The sequence below is a fragment of the Bidens hawaiensis genome, unplaced genomic scaffold, assembly GCF_021521415.1.
Source record: "Bidens hawaiensis isolate Kalapana, Puna unplaced genomic scaffold, B.hawaiensis_p1.1 tig00024421_1, whole genome shotgun sequence".
Lineage (NCBI taxonomy): Eukaryota > Viridiplantae > Streptophyta > Magnoliopsida > Asterales > Asteraceae > Bidens > Bidens hawaiensis.
Window position 1 is genome coordinate 344,638 of NW_027493846.1, and position 5,410 is coordinate 350,047.

Here is a 5,410-nt window from a genome sequence, read left to right on the forward strand (position 1 = left end):
ATGAAAGAAAACTTCATAGTATAAGTTCTTAAAAAAATAACTTATTGATGTGTACTCAGTTTCTTGAAAATATCATATGCAAGTAGTTTCTTGATAACTTATCTCCTTTGGATTTAATACCACACCAAACCAAAGAACGAGAATGTGAGATTCAGTTTGACTCTCCTCTGATCTGAACATATGGGGTTATTCTAATTCGCATAAATGATCATTGGAGTACTTTTTTAACTGATTAATAACAATTACCACACTTTCGTGGTTCACTTATAAACCATTAAAAAATTTATCTAGACTACTAAATCTCCAAATTATTTTACTCAAAATCAAACATGTAGATTTTCACGTGAAACATGTGAATGTCGACACAAACAAAACATGCATACGTGGATGTCATATATACACAAAATTCTAATGAGAAAGCGTACTAGACGATTAAAATTACATTATTATGTGACTTATTTTAAATTATACTTAAATTTGTAATTTTGAAAATTTATTTATATTTGCACATTTCATAAAATGAAACACAAATATGTAACATTCAAACCTATTTATTACACGAAGTAAAATAAGAGAAAATAAACACCACCTAAAATATACACTTCATCCCATTCTTCTAGATATATTCAAGCGTAATGCACAATGATGTTAGGTTAGTCTTTCACATATGGACGTTCGATAATGGACTCATTGGGAGACTGTAAACACATATTAAGGCATTTTGACCATTGCAATGGCGGATACATAGTAAGTAATATGATAGATCCACTTAGTAGGAGATATGATCAACAATGATGGTTCCCAAATACCATGTATGGTAGCTTGTTAATTGATGATCGTATCTACACATTTTATACTTACTACGTGAGTAATGTCATGCTAGTGTTGGAGCTTGAATCTAACGTTTGTTATACTTCAAAAACTTAAATGAAAGTTCAAACTGACATATATATCAAGCATAATAATACCAAGTTAACAACTCGACGATGAAACACACACAAATTTTAGTTGTCATCATAATGTTATTAGATTCACACAAGTCTTTATATCTTAGACGTCACACATACCAATATTTACTAAAACATCAAACCTAGACAAATAGTTTTATATTATCCCATATAAATTTTTGAATCAGATCATAAATGTAAAAAAAACACTCCTAATAACTTACTAATGAATTCAAGCATCAGATGGAAGAAAATGACTAAAATTACAGTTTTATCATTATCATGTTTTAAGATAAAAATATAATGTGGTCTTAAACCGAATAAAGACACAATTTTTAAAACATTAAAGGAAATTTTATCAATTTAAACAACATTCTAGTATCTAAATCCATTAAAATTTAAACTCATACTAATATACTATAACATCCTTCATTTTTCTATGAAGAAAAATACAAACTAAATAATAATAATAATAATAATAATAAAGTTTGGATCAAATACAAATTAAATTAACTTGCTGACTATGCAAATCAAGTAATATATATATATATATATATATATAATGTAATTATCCTATACTTGATTCGTATAGTTAGTCCGCTAGTACGTACTTTAACTTTCACCGTAAGTCTGCCAGTGTTGCAAAAATTCCGACTAGACGTCGATTAATCCTAGTCCCCACATCACTGATTAATTTTGGACTAATCGATCAATTAATCGGTAAATGGTCAAATCAGACAAAAATCGACGGTTTTCGACGGGATTCCGACAAAAATCAATGGTTCCGGTGAGATGCTGACCAAAATTAGCGGTTCCTAAAAGATTCGATCAAAAACCAGCGATTTCCGGCGAGATTCGATCAAAACCTAGCAGTTTTCGGCGAGATTCAAGCTTATTTCCGGCCAAAATGTGTTTACGTAAAACTGAAAATTATGTATAAAAACATGTGCTGCATTTATAAAATTGAAAGTTATCTATTAAAGTCTAATTAAATTAATCTTGATTAATCGTTAGTCACCCCACACCCGACTAACAACTAGCGATTTTTACACCTAATAAAAACAACAACAACAATAATAATAATAATAATAATAATTGTGTGGGAAGGGAAGATATGCACGAAAGGCTTGCAATAAAAGGAGAGAGAGAGAAAAGAAACCACCGAAGAAGATCCAAAATCCTTCATCTCTCTCTCTCTCTCACTTGTATACTCTGCTCTACGATTCATTCCAATCAATCTACTCAGGTAGTACTAGAACTATTCAATTCAATCACCTTCTGCTGTTTAGTTTATTACCTATTTGATTTCTCACCTTTATCCGATTCAATTTCTTACGATCATATCTTCCGTACCAAGCTATCTGTTCAAATCAGTTGTGCGTTTCATATCGATCGATTCTTTACATTCATAGATACATGTTGACGCGTTGTTGTTAGGTTTAGGTTACGGATTTGGGGTTTCTGGACTTCTAGGGTTTATAAGAGGTTAGAATTAGGGTTTGTGTTTTGCTATTAGCTTATTCCTGCTGCAGATTGTTTCATTTTGTTATGCAATTTTCCCTACGGCTTTTACCGACCTAAGTTTATGCAATTTGCGTCTGTTTGATTTATGATATTTTTTTTTGCAAAATCGGATTATGTTTCGAAGCTATTTGATGACATCGGTTTTGTGTTCGATTGCGACTGCATGTTTATGTTTATCGATATTTGTTGATGCTTTGTTATTAGGTTTAGGTTATGTTTGTGTTGGATTTAGGGCTTCTAGACTTGTAGAGTTTATGCGAAAGCTTGTTGTTTGTAAATTATGGTTTGTGTTTTTTTGTAAGTTTATTGAACGTTGATCTTGATTATTCTATAAGTTCTTTTTTGTTCTTTTCTGTTTAACAGATTTTCATAAATGCAAGAATTATATACTTATTATTATTGTTGTTGTCTAATTTCAGACAGGTTTGAAAGGTTTTGAATAATAATCTGGTGTGAAATCTAATAAAAATGAACGAGCGGAAAACGATAGATTTAGAGCAGGGATGGGACTTCATGCAGAAAGGAATTACAAAGTTGAAGAACATTCTAGAAGGTCTTCCCGAGCCGCAGTTTAGCTCAGAAGACTACATGATGCTCTACACGTATTATTCAATCTCGCTCTATTCACTATAGTTCTTGTGATTTTATTTCTCCCTTATTGTATTAACTACTATGCTAAATTTTGTGTAATTTGTTATTCTAGAACCATCTACAACATGTGCACGCAGAAACCGCCTCATGACTACTCTCAGCAGTTGTATGATAAGTATCGCGAGTCTTTTGAAGAGTACATGACTTCAACGGTAGGATTATTGTTTTACATTATTCGTTTATTTATGGTAAGATTGTTATTATATATGTTGGTTTTAATGGTGGATTTTGTTATGCAGGTGTTGCCTTCTTTAAGGGAGAAGCATGATGAGTTCATGCTAAGAGAGCTTGTTAGAAGGTGGTCCAATCATAAAATCATGGTTAGGTGGCTTTTTAGATTCTTCCATTATCTTGACCGTTATTTCATCGCCCGCCGTTCTCTGCCTCCACTTCATGAAGTTGGACTTGCTTGTTTCCGTGATCTGGTAATAATGTTTATATTTAGTAAGAGTTACAAAGTAATCAAGAATAATATTGAACGCGAATAAATTCTTCAAGTATCCGAATTATATTTGTAACATCTATGTTAGGGGTGTAAACAACTAAGCTGAGCCAGAGCTCGACTAGGTCTGAGTTTGACTCATTTGACTTACGAGAGCTCGAGCTTGGCTCGTTTCGAGCTCTATAAGTGAAGCTCGTGCTTGTTTAAACAAGCTTAGTTTTAGGCCCATGCCGTTTAAACTCGGCTCTTTTCAAATTTTTAGCGAGCGAATCTCGAGTAGTTTACGAGCGGCTTGGCTCCTTTTAACTTCTAGTGTTCATTCCAAATTAGGATGGATACATGTGTCAACTACTTTGACATGAATCATTCTATTTCATCTTTCTCTAATTTCTTGAAATATTTTGTGTTGATTTTACTGTCGGATATGGCTGTTAGGTGTACAGAGAGGTGAATGGGAAAGTGAGAGATGCTGTGATATCTCTGGTATGTGTTCTTTAATGTTTTTTTCTGCAAATTTGGTTGTGATAAGTTTTATTGTGTTATTATTTAATGATTTGTAACCAGATTGATCAAGAGCGTGAAGGCGAGCAGATAGACCGAGCTTTACTGAAGAATGTTCTAGATATATTTGTTGAGATTGGAATGGGGCAAATGGAGTATTATGAGAATGATTTTGAATCATCTATGCTTAAAGATACTGCTGCATATTATTCACGCAAGGCTTCAAACTGGATCTTAGAAGATTCTTGTCCAGATTACATGCTCAAAATAAAAAAACCCTTTATTTTGAAAGTGAACTTATGATATTAGGCTTCCTTTCCCAAATATTTTGTGAATTGTAAGCATCTTTTATAAAATGTTTCAGGCAGAGGAGTGCTTGAAAAGAGAAAAAGACAGTGTCTATTTATCTTCATGTCAGCAGTGAGCCAAAGCTGCTTGAGGTTTGTTTTCTTAAGGTTTGTCTTATTTACTTTTGATGGTTATTAATTTGTTGTGTGTATACTTTATCGATATTCTCAGAAAGTTCAAAATGAGTTGCTGTCTGTTTATGCGACTCAATTGCTTGAGAAAGAACACTCTGGTTGTCATGCATTGCTCAGGGATGACAAGGTGTGTATTTATCATTTAACTTTTTTCTTTTAATACTTAGTTTGGTTTTGTTTATATGAGTATTGACTTTTTACTTCTATTTAGGTTGATGATTTGTCAAGGATGTACAGACTCTTTTCAAAGATACCAAAAGGACTAGAACCTGTGTCTGGCATGTTTAAGCAGGTTTGTTAATTGTTATGTTAATCACAAGTTTGTTGCTTTTATATTCTTTTTTCAGTCTTTTTTTATATGCATGATGCATTTCTATTATGTACAGCATGTCACTGCTGAAGGTACAACTTTGGTCAAACAAGCTGAAGATGCTGCAAGCAACAAGAAGGTTTGTATTTTGTACATGCTAAACATGCTAATTCACAATCTATTTAAATCGCATGTTTGTTAAGCCGTTTTGTGGCTTTTTACAGGCTGAAAAGAGAGACGTGGTTGGCTTGCAGGAACAGGTAATATTGATAATGTGGTATTTGCTGAGGGGTGCTAAACAGGCTGTGTTCGCTGGTCCAACCTGACAAAAACCTGAAAATTGTGTTACATGACATGAATGCTCGCGGGGTGACACGGACTCAACCTGTTTAACTCTATTTATTTTTGCATATTAATACTTCACAATTACAATTTTACAACAAAAGATAGAAATGTATATAAAGTAATTACATTTTAGCTATAAAGTATTATGTCATTTTTAATTTTAAGTTTTGAATTTTGAGATAAACTACCCAACTAATTTAAATTATGC

The 5,410-nt window shown here is 32.6% G+C and overlaps 1 pseudogene across 1 annotated transcript; it reads left to right on the forward strand.

Annotated features, from left to right (window-relative positions):
* The first annotated feature begins 2,074 nt into the window (after positions 1-2,074).
* On the forward strand, positions 2,075-5,400 carry LOC143569225 (cullin-1-like; annotated as a pseudogene). Its single transcript, XR_013141700.1, has 11 exons — positions 2,075-2,193; positions 2,891-3,073; positions 3,175-3,274; positions 3,362-3,547; positions 4,000-4,047; positions 4,129-4,356; positions 4,430-4,505; positions 4,585-4,674; positions 4,759-4,839; positions 4,934-4,996; positions 5,082-5,400. The product of XR_013141700.1 is annotated as a cullin-1-like (transcript).
* Positions 5,401-5,410: the final 10 nt, after the last annotated feature.